This window comes from Ornithodoros turicata, chromosome 2 (assembly GCF_037126465.1).
Source record: "Ornithodoros turicata isolate Travis chromosome 2, ASM3712646v1, whole genome shotgun sequence".
Taxonomy (NCBI): Eukaryota; Metazoa; Arthropoda; class Arachnida; order Ixodida; family Argasidae; genus Ornithodoros; species Ornithodoros turicata.
This window is the reverse complement of record NC_088202.1, coordinates 29,758,523-29,774,730: the sequence shown is the minus strand read 5'-3', so window position 1 is coordinate 29,774,730 and position 16,208 is coordinate 29,758,523.

The following is a 16,208-nucleotide window of genomic DNA, read 5'->3' as shown; positions in this document are numbered from 1 at the left end:
GCTTTCTGATTTTTCTGACTTCCAGCGAGAACCACTAGCGACAGCAGAAGTACACCTCGAAAGCGTCCGGAATGCCCGGTAAACGTGGTTCGGAATGGGGAGAATGAACAGCTAGAGCATTTCTCTGAGGGCTGAGGGCTTTCTGATTTTTCTGTCTTCCAGCGAGAACCACTAGCGACAGCAGAAGTACACCTCCAAAGCGTCCGGAATGCCCGATAAATGTTGTTCGGAATGGGGAGAATGAACAGATAGAGCATTTGTGTGAGGGTTGAGGGCTTTCTGATTTTTCTGACTTCCAGCGAGAACCACTAGCGACAGCAGAAGTACACCTACAAAGCGTCCGGAATGCCCGGTAAATGTGATTCGGAATGGGGAGAATGAAAAGCTAGAGCATTTCTCTGAGGGCTGAGGGCTTTCTGATTTTTCTGACTTCCAGCGAGAACCACTAGCGACAGCAGAGGTACACCTCGAAAGCGTCCGGAATGCCCGGTAAACCTGGTTCGGAATGGGTAGAATGAACAGCTAGAGCATTTCTCTGAGGGCTGAGGGCTTTCTGATTTTTCTGTCTTCCAGCGAGAACCGCTAGCGACAGCAGAAGTACACCTCCAAAGCGTCCGGAATGCCCGGTAAACGTGGTTCGGAATGGGGAGAATGAACAGCTAGAGCATTTGTCTGAGGGCTGAGGGCTTTCTCATTTTTTTTTTACTTCCAGCGAGAATCACTAGCGACAGCAGAAGTACACCTCCAAAGCGTCAAGAATGCCCGGTAAATGTGGTTCGGAATGGGGAGAATGAACAGCTAGAGCATTTGTGTGAGGGCTGAGGGCTTTGATTTTTTTCTACTTCCAGCGAGAATCACTAGCGACAGCAGAAGTACACCTGCAAAGCGTCCGGAATGCCCGGTAAATGTGGTTCGGAATGGGGAGAATGAACAGCTAGAGCATTTGTGTGAGGGCTGAGGGCTTTCTGATTTTTCTGACCTCCAGCGGGAACCACTAGCGACAGGAGCAGTACACCTCCAAAGCGTCCGGAATGCCCGGTAAACGTGGTTCGGAATGGGGAGAATGAACAGCTAGAGCATGTGTCTGAGGGCTGAGGGCTTTCTGATTTTTTTTTACTTCCAGCGAGAATCACTAGCGACAGCAGAAGTACACCTCCAAAGCGTCCGGAATGCCCGGTAAACGTGGTTCGGAATGGGGAGAATGAACAGCTAGAGCATTTGTCTGAGGGCTGAGGGCTGTGATTTTTCTGTCTTCCAGCGAGAACCACTAGCGACAGCAGAAGTACACCTCCAAAGCGTCAGGAATGCCCGGTAAATGTGGTTCGGAATGGGGAGAATGAACAGCTAGAGCATTTGTCTGAGGGCTGAGGGCTTTCTGATTTTTTTTACTTCCAGCGAGAATCACTAGCGACAGCAGAAGTACACATCCAAAGCGTCCGGAATGGCCGGTAAATGTGGTTCGGAATGGGGAGAATGAACAGCTAGAGCATTTGTGTGAGAGCTGAGGGCTTTCTGATTTTTCTGACTTCCAGCGAGAACCACTAGCGACAGCAGAAGTACACCTCCAAAGCGTCCGGAATGCCCGGTAAACGTGGTTCGGAATGGGGAGAATGAACAGCTAGAGCATGTGTCTGAGGGCTTTCTGATTTTTTTTACTTCCAGCGAGAATCACTAGCGACAGCAGAAGTACACCTCCAAAGCGTCCGGAATGCCCGGTAAATGTGATTCGGAATGGGGAGAATGAAAAGCTAGAGCATTTCTCTGAGGGCTGAGGGCTTTCTGATTTTTCTGACTTCCAGCGAGAACCACTAGCGACAGCAGAGGTACACCTCGAAAGCGTCCGGAATGCCCGGTAAACCTGGTTCGGAATGGGTAGAATGAACAGCTAGAGCATTTCTCTGAGGGCTGAGGGCTTTCTGATTTTTCTGTCTTCCAGCGAGAACCGCTAGCGACAGCAGAAGTACACCTCCAAAGCGTCCGGAATGCCCGGTAAACGTGGTTCGGAATGGGGAGAATGAACAGCTAGAGCATTTGTCTGAGGGCTGAGGGCTTTCTCATTTTTTTTTTACTTCCAGCGAGAATCACTAGCGACAGCAGAAGTACACCTCCAAAGCGTCAAGAATGCCCGGTAAATGTGGTTCGGAATGGGGAGAATGAACAGCTAGAGCATTTGTGTGAGGGCTGAGGGCTTTGATTTTTTTCTACTTCCAGCGAGAATCACTAGCGACAGCAGAAGTACACCTCCAAAGCGTCCGGAATGCCCGGTAAATGTGGTTCGGAATGGGGAGAATGAACAGCTAGAGCATTTGTGTGAGGGCTGAGGGCTTTCTGATTTTTCTGACCTCCAGCGGGAACCACTAGCGACAGGAGCAGTACACCTCCAAAGCGTCCGGAATGCCCGGTAAACGTGGTTCGGAATGGGGAGAATGAACAGCTAGAGCATGTGTCTGAGGGCTGAGGGCTTTCTGATTTTTTTTTACTTCCAGCGAGAATCACTAGCGACAGCAGAAGTACACCTCCAAAGCGTCCGGAATGCCCGGTAAACGTGGTTCGGAATGGGGAGAATGAACAGCTAGAGCATTTGTCTGAGGGCTGAGGGCTGTGATTTTTCTGTCTTCCAGCGAGAACCACTAGCGACAGCAGAAGTACACCTCCAAAGCGTCAGGAATGCCCGGTAAATGTGGTTCGGAATGGGGAGAATGAACAGCTAGAGCATTTGTCTGAGGGCTGAGGGCTTTCTGATTTTTTTTACTTCCAGCGAGAATCACTAGCGACAGCAGAAGTACACATCCAAAGCGTCCGGAATGGCCGGTAAATGTGGTTCGGAATGGGGAGAATGAACAGCTAGAGCATTTGTGTGAGAGCTGAGGGCTTTCTGATTTTTCTGACTTCCAGCGAGAACCACTAGCGACAGCAGAAGTACACCTCCAAAGCGTCCGGAATGCCCGGTAAACGTGGTTCGGAATGGGGAGAATGAACAGCTAGAGCATGTGTCTGAGGGCTTTCTGATTTTTTTTTACTTCCAGCGAGAATCACTAGCGACAGCAGAAGTACACCTCCAAAGCGTCCGGAATGCCCGGTAAATGTCGTTCGGAATGGGGAGAATGAACAGCTAGAGCATTTGTGTGAGGGCTGAGGGCTCTCTGATGTTTCTGACTTCCAGCGAGAACCACTAGCGACAGCAGAAGTGCACCTCCATAGCGACTATCATGTGAGTACCCCGCAATGCCGTAGCGCTTAGCGGAAAGATAAAAAAAAAGCGTCTTTCTTCCTTTCTCTCGCCTCTCTTTCTTCGTACCTATTGCAGCTTTTGAGAGGAAAGTGATAACGCTCCTGGCTGAGGTCAAGCAAGAAATCGGATGTGTTTGCACCCGATTGACTAAGCTGACCATGGTGCAGCTGACATCAGGAGAGCAAAGCCCATATGTCCCTCGAGCCCATAGAACTTTCATAATAACCAAAAACCCAAGCCAGAGAAGGGGGGCATCTCAACTTGGGAACCGCCATGATCGCTACGTTAGTCCTAGCGTGTTACGAACGGTGTCTCCTACGAGTTCCGTGCGCAGTTTTTTCAACCTCCCCACTCTCCATCTCAAAAGTCCATCTCAGTTGTTCTTTGTACATATATGTCCGCAACGGCAACACTGATCTTATTCTGGTGTGCACGGTTTCGTTCATGTAGGCACAGTTCCTAGCACGCATTGGAGGAGTGACATTGGCCTCTTCTCTGAACTTGGTCATGAACAGGCACCTGGCAAACGATCTTGCGAGCAAGTACAGTCTGAAAGGGTTGCAGAAGAAAGCATTCCGGCAGCTGGGTGTCTGCGGGTGCATTGTTGGTGTGATTGTTTTGCAGGTGAATGGTGGACTGGGCTTTTCAGATGCCATACAGCGGAGTTACAGGTCGGCTACCGAACTGGAAATAGGGCAGAGAGTCGGCAAATACTTAGCAGAGACACCAGATCGGAACGTTCGGAGTGAGGTCCGTAGGCACGGGACCCAGCGAAGGCAAACCGAAGAAGAGGCTGCGGGTACTGAGTGAACGGGTTCAGAAGGGTGGGGAGAATGATTCCGTGTTTGCGCCGCGAAGCAACTGTGGCTATGAGGCGTTGTGCGAAGTGTGCACCCAAGTGTTCCTGAGTTTTGCAAGTTTGGAGAACATACCGTGATAATGTGCTGTGATATCTATAGTTAAGCGGTAAATAAATTTTAGAACATTCTGTGCGGATCCATGTGCATTTTATTTGGAGCGATGCTGCTGGCTTGCTGTTGGTGGAAGAGTTCTCCTTCCTCTTCCTCGACCCCTGCACTGAATGGGAGACGGAGCGTCCGGAAGTGGAGGCGGAAGAGGAGTATGCCTTCGTCGCTCCTCTTCCGCGATCTCAAGGTCCCAATTTTCCGTGTTGGGGAACGGGGAGGGTCTCTTTGCCGCTGTCTGAGGTAAGGAAACCTCCTCTTTACACATGGCCATTGTCTTCTCTATCACTTCTCTGTAACAGCATTTGAAAAAACAACATTTTAATGATCATGATTGGGGAGTTTCATCGCCAGGGGCGATACTCTACCTCATTGCTGACGGTAATATGATGAAATATGGTAATGAGTCGCCTCACAGTAAGGATCGTAGTCCTATAGTTTCCAAGACGTTTAGAAGTGCTTTTAGGGCAAAACTTTGGTGGGCCGACTTTGACAAAAAGGAAGAAAAAGGAAAGCATTCAAACACAGAACTTGACAATTAATCCAATGGCCATTCGATCATTGAGGTATTTGTCATCATCCGTGCCCAACTGCTCCATAGACGAAAGCTTCGATGCATAGTGCGCATTTCCTGCTGTAGCAGTTTGCTTCAGATTGCAACCGTGTTACATAGATAAAGGGGGATAGAAATACGAGCTCTCAAGTAATTATCACACAGAATGATGGTTCTGTTAGTCATCGAAATAGGTTGCATATAAGTGACTTTTTACGCACAATATAGCTTTGAAGTAATTGAGTTTCCTGCACGCAATAGACAACCTTCTGAAGCACTGTTCACAACACACGCATTGGGCTCCACTAGGGCATTTTCCCGGTACTAGGGCAAAAACTGCCCTTCAACCTTCGGGGTGAAGTCGATCATCTGTGGTTGGCTTAAAGTGCTGAACAGATCCAATCCCGATAGGACAACGGCCAATGAGGTGGGGCTGTTTTCTCAGGGCGCCTTTGCAAATTTTATTGCGCAGTGGCAGTCCACCCCCACAGCGAAAATACTGTGTGCAGCTCCTGATAGTGTGTTTGATGAATGAAACAGGGTTTCGATTCGAGCGATGAAAAATGTCACTTCCTTGCTCCTTTAATCTTAACGGGTCCTTTAAATGTCATTTCCTTGCTTCTTTAATTTTAACGGGTCCTCTAAGTGTCATTTCCTTGCTCCTTTAATTCTGTAGCACATTATCTGGAGTCGTAGTCGACGAACTGCACGAACTCATGGCTCTGTTCACTGCTGTATATTCCCAGAAGCTGTAGACGCCGGTTCCTGTTGGTACAGAAATGTTTACGACCTTCCCCTACAAAAATACTCTTGACCTATACCTTTCGCTGTGAACGTTGACCAAATAGAGATCCGTTCTATCGACATTCTACCGTCAGAGGACACCCGAAACACATCGGCACGGCCCCCCCTTTTCCGGCGCACATTTTCCCGACAAATCCGCGCGCTCCGTTACAGGAGCGCATCCGCATTCGAGCAAACTGACCTTCCTCGTACCTTCCCCCATGCAGATTTAACAAAGGGGCTGACAGTGATTCATGTCTTCTGGAAGTGATTGGAAGTGATCTTGTTCAGTGATTCATGTCGGAGCCGCCCTGCTACGTACGCCCAAGTGAGGAGCATCTCGACGGAAAGTATTGACACAACTTTCAGAAAATGCCTTAGTGAGCCGCTCTGTAATATTTCTGATGTTAGCTCCCCTTCTGTCGAATAAGTGATGTCCATTTTCACTGCATTAAAGTCACCACTGATATTGTATATGCATCACTCGTTTACTGCACAAATCAGTCGCGTCGTATTGCCCACGGATATCCTGCCGGAAAATTTTCAAAATATTCATAAAAACTGGTCTGGTTGCCTTAGTTTATTCAACTCGCGCGACCCGCGAGTCGGAGCTGTGACATATGAGCGTCATCGTACGTCATTGACTCCAGCGACCTGCATAGAGAGGAGAGTCGCCGTGAGTCTAGGGAGTCGATTCTCGAGCACCTCTAGTGTTGAATCCTCCAATTTTAGAACGGGAGTCACTGCCACAGAGCCTCTATGTTCCACGCATGCTTCATCGCGTTCGTTTATTGGACTGGAGCAAGTCAGGTGCCGACTCTTGGTGAGCAAAAATGCCGCTGTGCCGCTCCCGCGAGGTCATCTCCGTGGCAGTGACTCCCATTCAAACATTCGACGATTCAGCACTAGAGGTGCTCCACAGTCGACTCACAGCGACTCTGCTTTCGATGTGGGCCGCTGGAGTGAAACGGACACGACCTGTATAGGGACCGTGCGACACCTAAAGGGGGCGCGCTGCTCCGTCGCGACAGCGCCGCCAGTGGCGGTCTTGGAAGTATCCGACGTGATACCATGCCGCCCGTTCTATGCATTCTCAAGTGGAACCGTAGCTTGCGTGGCGACCGCCGTAATTAGAATGGCTAATTTTCGAAGTGCAAATAATGTGGAACCTTACTGGGGCGCGAACGAAGAGAATGGAGACAAACTGCACAGAAGCAACCACCGTATTCATAATGTATCTAACAGTGAGGAAGGAGAACAGCCACTCGCGTCTGTCTGGTCAAAACACCTGTAAGTGATACGTCGAGAGGATGGTTATTTGTCGACTCACAAAATCTTGGCTTGCTAGCGAAGGCTATATACGTGTATTTCTCTGATTCCAGCCACTTGTAATATGTTTTGACTGAGTCTTGTATTCCTTTCGTCCTCTTTGCACATACATAGCTTCGTCATTGAAATCTACATCGTGCATCCGTTTTATCCATACAAATAAACACGTGAGGTCACAACTTATTGTCTAAGCTTGTACTGCAGTTTTTCCAGTATCTTCAGATACAATAACGCTAAAGAGATCCTCAAAGAAGAAATTATATGAGTTTTTACCTCGGCTACCGCCGTAGGCTTGCGGCACGACAGCTGTGAAATGGTTGGTGCGTAAATACTAAAACTAAACCTTTTGGACAACGTAGAACTTCCGTTCTCGCTGTGAGACTCGTCAACCAGATTACCGGGAGCAATATCGGCTCTGGACACTGGCGATGAAACACCTCAATCAGTATCACGATCCAGTGGCGTTTCACCGTCACGAAAGTGGCAACTGTAAATCATTGATCATTTCGCAGGTCCTCATTCAGTTTCATTGAAACTAGAACAAAAGAAATAGAATATGTTGTGCACACCTCATGCAATGGCCGAACGCGCATCACAAACGCTATTCGCTGCCAGTCTAGTGCCCTCGGTGGTATTGGAAGCATAGAAATCACGAGAAATGAAACATCAGGTCCCTAATATGAAGAGTTCTTTTACGTGCTGGCACAGTTAGCGATGTAACAGTTCCAGTGTGACAAAAAAGACACCCGCAGTGCACATGTAAACAAAGCTGGCTACCCGGCGGCTATCACGCAAGGTACTTTCTCCGGAGGCCGCATCGCGGCGCCACCAGTTTGTCGCACACTCCCTATAGCGGTGACACAGGCGCCGGGAGGAGGAATCACCATCGCCTCCTCGCAGTGCGCGACAACCTGACCAGTGCCTCCTCTATAGTAAGACTCCCTGCCAGTCCTGTCAAATGGCCATTCCTTCACAGGCATTGTTTGCCTCCATCCAACACCACACTATATCCTGATTGACCCTGGAATCCGTGCTGTCTTTAGAGGCGAACTGCGGAGTCTCGTGTGAAATGACTATGCAGCTGACCAGTGTGTTACATATACCCCCCCCCCCCCAATCCCCAGAGAAGCTTCCCTAGATTCGCCTCTGTGCTATGACCGTATAGTGCAGCTGAGTGTGCTATGACCTTATACAAGACGTTTTCTACGTCCTTTTAGTGAGGATACTACGTTGAAACAAAATATCTGAGGCATTTACAATGCATGTTGCACATCAAACTTCAAAGTGACCTTTAATTTCTTGTGCCATGGTGGCAGGGCCCCCCAACGGCGTCTACACTGAAAAAAATTTCGGCCGCCTTTTACAGAGAAACTTCCGGGAAAAAAAAACGCACAGAGCTCTTCTGTTCTTCGTTTTTACAGAAATATGAAAGCAACAGAATCCTGTAAATAGTACAGATGCTCTGTACTCTTGGTAACGGAAAACCTACACGTAAATAACAGGGTCTCTAATATACTTACAGGCTTCGGCATTACAAGTTCGTTGAAACCGAGATAAAGTTGCACTTATCAGCACACGACATCGCATTCTGTCTCGTCAAAGTGTTTGTTTTTCGCCAGCGTGCCCGTGACGCCATCGGCAATACTTTCCTGACATCACACATGCGGGCTGTGTTAATGACAGCACAGGCATGCTATAATAAAAGCGAGATTGTGCACGGGTCAGGCGGTGAAGTGTGCTGGTAACAGCGGAAGTATTGGGTCGAAAAATGCGAAGTAGAGATTGAGGTTTCCTGTTCGGTATGAACACGTACACGAGAGTACCACAGGTGCGCTCTCGCACTGGAACGAAGCTAGAAACGTTGAAAGCGGGAAGTATAAAACTTTATTTTGCATAGCCTCAATTCATCGTTCTGGGCAGCAAAATGTCACATCTCTGTCAAACCAGTCAAAAGGATCCACCACATAGGGCTACCAGGGTCAGCACCTCGGCAGTGACTTCCCCCATGCTGCTTGTCTTCCTTTTACATCGCACATCAGGGTTTGATTCAAAATACGGAATAGAAGCGCAATTTTTTTATATCTGCTTATATACGAGTTATCGCTGATTAATACAAAGTTATAAACACAAAAGTGACAAGTATTCAAATTTATTTGCGCTATTTCCACCACAACAAACGCCAGATCATGGTTTGCTTAATCACTGTAACACATAAAAAATGCCAAAGTATGGTTGCCTTCTGGACCCAAATCATATTTCTGTAAGACCTAAAATAGAGTGCAGAACTTTCATGTGAACAGCCATACAGTGAGCCTGAATAGTGGTGTGGCAAAGTCTGTGAAATTTTGTACCTGTTTTTTGTGTTCAACGGCGCAAATACCTCACACACTGATCAACACAAACGCACAACACAATATTAGATTGTCATGTACACCATCCCATAGACATGATTCGGCAAAATTATAGTCTGCAACTCCATTTCTTTGCTTGTGTAGCAGGTGGCTGTTTTGCATATCTGTTACCACACGCTCAAGTGAGTAAGGCAAGTTTGTACCACCGAGGTGGGGCACTCACAAAACGACAACCAAGCAAACAAACTTTTTTTTTTTTGCTTCAAACTTCGCCGCAGCACAGTGGCTGCTCCCTCATGCTGGTCCTCTTCCTTTTTCCTCTCACTCAACAGCAGCGTTTATATTCAGGGAGCGCCTGAAGTACACATAATTGACATAGAGTAGGGTTCATAAAAATACAGCAATCAGCAAAACACATTATGTAATGTTACACCGTTTTCATAAGCCAGCCCTTAAACCGAAGCATCCAATATTTGACAAATGTGACCTTCCACAGTGCTAGCAACGTGTTGTTAATTTGTAATAGAGTACAGCATGGAGTACAATACTCCAAAATTACCAATCAGTGAATCCCGGGCTATACATCGCAGCTGTAGGCAGCAAGAAGGGGAGAGAGACGCACTGTGGTATCGATCATGGCCATTTATGGCCGGCAGGAAGCGAGAAGGTGCGGCCAAGTGTATGCTCTGCACACAGCTGATGAAAAGTATCTGATGACATTTTCTCCGACAGTGGTGCAACACTGCACGCAGTATCAAATATCACCGTACAGGGAACCTTGCAGCACGAAAATATATAGCTTCTTCACACACTTGTGTTGACGTCCCACAAAACGGATAGGTGTAGAGCAGACAGAGTCGTAATTCGTGCTCCTGTGTACCCTCCTTCGTGTTCAAATAACTGAGTGGTTTCTGGAGCTATGTGTTCTCCCGGATGGGCACCTGCAGGTCCTTTCTTTTAAGCTCCTGCGTAATTGCGAAGAGGTGACTTGAAAGCTCTGACGAGGGCGTCAACGTTTCGTTCAGTCTCTCATTTTCACGTCAACGTGAGAACGGCTTAATAGTGGTTGACGATACCGCTGTCTTTTATGAATGCGCAGAGGGCTTTCATTACTTTCTCTTGCTGCTGTTTGAAGCGCCAGTAACCAAATAGTTTGCACAAGCTGAAAGGTGTGGAGTCAAGCTTATCAAGCACAGCCTGAAGTTCTCTGTGAGTGTTGTAAAATGAACACTGCATGATTATGTGAAGTGTGTCTTCCTGAGTGTACCAGGTGCGGCATAACAAAGTTGATGTGAGCTCCATTCTGTAGGGTGTTGTCCTCGAATAGAGCTGATAGGTGGATTCTGTGGGTGACTCTTTGCAGTGGTCTCTCCAGGCTTCCTAGGACGATGGCTGTCAAATTGGGATCGACAAAGCAGATATAATAAGTAGGGCGGGGGCGTGCCTTCCAGAGTTCTCTGGGTTTTTGGGCTGCCGTTTTCCAGAGATAGGCTTTGGAGTCGGCTTTCGGGAAAGGTATGGCGCTGAGCTTCGTCTTGCTTAGTGCTTCCTCGGCTGTTTTGTCTGTTGCTTCATTCCTTGATATACCACAGCGGGAGGGGATCTGCTGCAGTGTTACAGTGTTACACTGTATGGATGTGTGACCTGACTGATGGCATCGCTAACTGTATGGCATCGCTGAGAGAGGTGATGATTTTGTACACTAGGTAATTCAAATCACATAAGTATTTTGATGATGGCTTCTATGGAGGACTTCGAATCTGTGCTCGAATCTGTGCTGTGTGTGGCTCGATCTTCAACTTGTCCGTATCCCATAACACATCACTTCTGCTCGTGATTCGCCACGAGATCTTGCGCGAGCCAACCAGCGCGGCTTTGGAGCGCGCGAACTTTAAATATAACGATAACGATCGCTTTTTGAAAGCTCAGGGTCGGGGTCCTGATGAGCCAAGTTTTCTTGTGAGAGTTTTTGATGTGGCATCGTGCTTTGAATATACCGTGCAGTTCAGTAGCGGTTGATGCGGGGCCATGTGAGAGCTTGTTTCCCTTCTGCATGGTTTCAGTGATAAAACAGTGTAGATCTGTATAGATGACTGCGCATGATGAGAAGGTGTACTGAAGGCACGCTAGCGACAGTGTCTTGAGCACAGAGGCGTCCGTTTCTGATTTCTTCTTGATTCCAGGAATTTCACTGTATACTTCCCTGTGCGGCATGATACAAAATGGCTGTTCTAGTTGAAGAGTGTGAACTTTTTTAGGCAGATTTCTTTAGAGTTTTCCTACTGTCTGTGCAGCATTGTTTTGCAGCGATCTTCCAGTTTTCTGAAAAGATGATGATTGCACTGCTGGGTTAGGAGTCGGATAACATGTCTTTCTGTTTCTTGGCATTTCAAAGCTACAGAATGTGGTTCACGTCCATCCGTCAGGAGAAGGCTGACCTTGGTACTCCCAAACAGATTCCGAGGCGGCTTCCCAAGATGGAATTTAGCTCGGCTTCTTGACGGGGAGTGACGGTGTACATGTACAGTATGCTGTAAGCAAGTGTTTCTTTTATATGGGCTGTGTACCGATTTCAGCGTTTGGGTACCTGGATGGAATTTACGCTTATAATACCTTCATGTTATCTTCTTTAGAACACAAATTCTCCTCGGTTTTACTCGTGCGACTAAATGACCATCAATATTAAGTAGCACAGCGAGACAAAATGGAAAACAAGACTGAGACGCGCAGTATCAGAAACTACAAAACAAAGGCGACTTCAGCTGTTTAGTGATACACCCTAACTGATGCTGCAAGGTCCATCACAGCAGGCATGCTGTCATCTACACTCCAACACATTCAAGCGGGCGAGCGCTGATCTTGCATGTATGCTGCAACCAGCGTCAACGCTACATGTCACACAGCACTTGTGCTGCAAGGAATCGTTGAACACTTATATGCGCTTTTTCCGAAATCCGTTTAGACTGTACGCAAAATTGTGAGGTACTACAACATGCGAGAAAATAGTAAACTGAAGCCACCTTAGTAGATGCCGTAAGGAAGGAAACTGGGGAGCGGCGCGGACAGCTGACCTACCACCTACTTGCATAGCGTGTTGCACACTGGCCCCGTTTACATGGGATCTCTTAGACGGAACCGAACCGAGTTAGCGAACCCATGTAAATGCATCAGGGCGCTCCCAAATGCGCATCGATTCGGTTCGCATCTGAGGGTGGATGGAGTCGGTCTCCTTCCAGTACGTGGCGCTATGTAGATTTCTGTGCGCATTGCGTAAGAAGTAAAATTTATCCATCGATACTGCATAAATATTTTTGTTATCGCAGGATAATCGTTGAGAGCAAAGACTACTTCAGCCCCGGTGGTAAAATAAATAAATACTGTCCTCCGACCACTTTCATTCCGCTTTTCAAATGCTTCGGCATCAAGGCTTTAGAGGACAAAATAGTTACTGCGGCGTCACGCTGTTCTTTCTGAATATGAGTGATAACTAAAGATGAGTGCGGTGCAGGTATACTCGCGGATACTCGCGGGTATCCGCACAAGTTTGTTCTTCGCGGGTATACATTTATTTGCGTGTTATTACATATTTACGTGCCATCGTGGGTTGCGGGTAAGGTGCGGGTACACTCTTAAAAATGAACTTCTTGAAAATGAACTGCCTAGCACGTTCCTAGCCAACCATCATCTGGAATGATATCGTTATCTCCCCTGATTTGTTGAAAACGGGAGGCGTACGCCTTTTTTGTGACAATTATGAACAACATAAGTGTCACATAAAGGCGTACCCTCCCGTTTTCAACAAATCAGGACAGATGACGATATCATTCCAGATGATGGTTGGCTAGGAACGTGCTATGCGGTGAAGTTCATTTTTAAGAGTGTAGACCTGCACTGCCTCCGCGGATTACGCTGGTCTACCCGCAATACACGCAGGCGCAAAACGAGCCTGTGGTCCCGGATGCTCACTCGGTAGCTTGTTCGCCTTCTGATCCCGAGATCGCGGTTTCAAATCCCGCCGAGGACGCCAGCAACTTGGTGGCAGGGTACAAGTTGCTTAGACACGCAGTCTTCCGCATTGACGTTAAATACGGATTGCAGTGTAGTGAGCTGCCATCGCACATTAGAGATCCCTCAGGTGGGCAAAAGCAATCCACATAGACCGACCGCTGTGGCGTCGCTCATGATCTCAGTTGTCGCAACCCCCCGCGACGAAAACCCCCGATTAATTATTTCGCGCTGTGACGATCATGTGGCATAAGTGAGACATGTGTACGCATTGGACTGCGGGTGCACCTGCGGGTATATGGGTACCCGTCGGGATGTGCGGATGCGGATGCAGGTTGCACCGGTGCTGCGTATGCGGTTGCAGATGCGAGTCGTGCTCTCGCGGTTGCGGTGCGGATGCGGGTACGAATTTTCATACCGGCACTCATCTCTACAGGTAACTGCATTCCTCTTCAAATCTCGGTTCTTTCTGGACAGTTACATGAGCATTGGATACCGTCTGGTAACGTCGGTGAAAGAAAATATAAACGGTTGCCGCGATTATAGCGAAATACATGCATTTGATAAGGAAGTAATAAGTCATCAGAACTACACTTACTGAAGTAAGCAACTAGCTGGAGTTGAAACTTACCCTCTGAGGAAAAGTAATTAGTTACTAGTTAATTTCTCAGAAACTAGTTACTAGGCTACTGCTAGGGCTCCCGGTTTTCGGCGGTTAATTTTTCAGAGATCCGGTGGGGCAAATCGGTGGCTATTTCGCTCACGAGGAATCGGTGTCTTTCGGTGGTAACATTTTGAAACGTGAAGACACCCGGTGGAAACTAACGAGGAACGTGACGGGGGTTTCCCATACATACAGTGAACCTTGATGTCCTTGTCTTTTTTTAAATTACAATGTCAACTGTTAAAATCAGGGGTTGATGAGCTTGTGAGGATCATGTTAACGATGCAGGTGACATCGCACACCGCTCTTTTCACTGTAAGGGCTTAGCATCGGAGCTTTCTTGTGGAAGGCAAATCTTTCAGTCGGTCCGTGTCCTATTTTTCAGTGTTTGTGCAATAGGCGAATAGTTCCCAGTGGTACACTCCATGATCTCTAGGTTCTAGCTGGCGCACTTACTGATCGAACAGACATGTTCTAATTATGCAGATCTATGTGGAACTGGCCTGGATACTGACTATCGTTAGCATTAAGAACCCGTGTGAAGCTAAATAAGAAATACCTGTTTTCTCAAGAACGACTACATGTCCACTGTCCGCTGCCAACCAGTTCAGAGCGAAGGGACAGGAAATGAAATCAAGACATTTGAAGTCGACATTTCGACGACATACGTTTATCGATGCTTTTCGGTAAATACAGAAGACCGGGAACCCTAGTACTTCCCTAGTCTGGCAAAAACGTCACATCCTTCTACCTTCTCCTCAAGCTTCGCACCCTCTTTCCTAGCCGCTGGGGGTGGCCCACGTAAACGCAAGCGTTCCGATCCCAATGTCGGAGCGCTCTGACTCGGTCGGCCACTAGCGGGCTCATGTAAACGGGGCCACTGAGACTGATGTAAATGTAAAAGCTTCGGCAATGATCTTAACACTGATAAAGGACTATATTGTTACCTAGGAATGTCTGAGAAACGAGTAAGATTCAGTACTCACCAGAGTCAGTTAAAAAATAAAAAGAAAAGTCCTCCTCGTGGAAATACTTGAGGGCCGACTGCCTTCGAGCCAAGTTTTCACTGTCTCCGATTGTTGGAGAGGTCAGATACCTCAGTATTCTTTTCGGCATCTAAATCTGCCGATTTCGTTTTTCGTCGTCTTGATCGTAGTGACACTGTGACAGAAAGTGCATTTCCTTGTCCTCGATATTACCCCCCTCCCTCTTTTTTCTTATTTTTTTAACGACAGCGACAAACTCCACCAGATTCAACAGTGTCGGACGGCGGAATTCAAGGTCAGCGTTATTGTTCCCTTTCCCGCTCGTTTTGAATACGTCATATTTACACACTGAAGAGCTCGCCAAGCTCCCAGCAGAGCTCCCAGAATCCAGTTTCCGTACCGCAGGCGTTGTTCATTGTCACCTTAGCAAATAGGACTTTTCCGGAGTGAGTTGGAAAAAGCGGCGTCAAAAATTACTTCTTGAATACGTTATAGGAGATTCGACGTCCACCTTCTTGTCATTTACTGTCTATTTTTTCGTTCTTTCGAGCGGGAGAGCTCTTCTATTTTTTTCTTACATTTCTTTTCACAAAAGCTACAGGTCCCGTGTAAGGAGGTACATTTAAAAAAATCTCCAAAGCAGACATCTTCGGTTATGTGATCATTTTTTCATTTGTAACGCGACATTTTTCCTTCGAGAGCTCTTGAAACTCAGCGGTTCAGATCTAGATCTACAACCAGCGTTAAAATTCTTCGTTACTTGCTGCCTTATCAGCCCAAATTACTTACCGGTACGGACACGATTCAAGGTGCCGTTCGTATTCCTCGTTAGCGATGAGATGAGAGGGCCAGTAGGGACATTTTCTGATGTCGGTAAAAGGATGGTTCCGGCGGCACTTCATCAGGTGAATCTCCAGTCTACCTTCTTTCACTCTATGTGCGGGGTTATACGGGCAGCTAACAAGCCCTTCCTCCGCTTTCACAAAGTTTGCCATTGTGGTATAAATGTTGTTAGTGTTGTTCTTCTTCTTCTTCTTCCACCTCAGAGCAATGGCCGTTCTCCTTGTGCGTACACTATGCCATATACGTACACGAGACGGCTTCTTCGTCTACAGTCCAAATAATAATGAACTGCGTTCACATTATTCCCATTTATGGTTCTCCTAGTGCTTATTTTCTTTCTCTAATACGTATAGCTTACTGCGGTCAATAAATAAAACTGAGGTATACTAAGATACAGACTCTAGTTTTTCGTTACTATTACTGTTATTTTTGCGTTGTACGAGTGGCGTTCATAAAGTTCGTTTTATCGCTGAAAAAAAGAAAAAAAAAGCGAATCG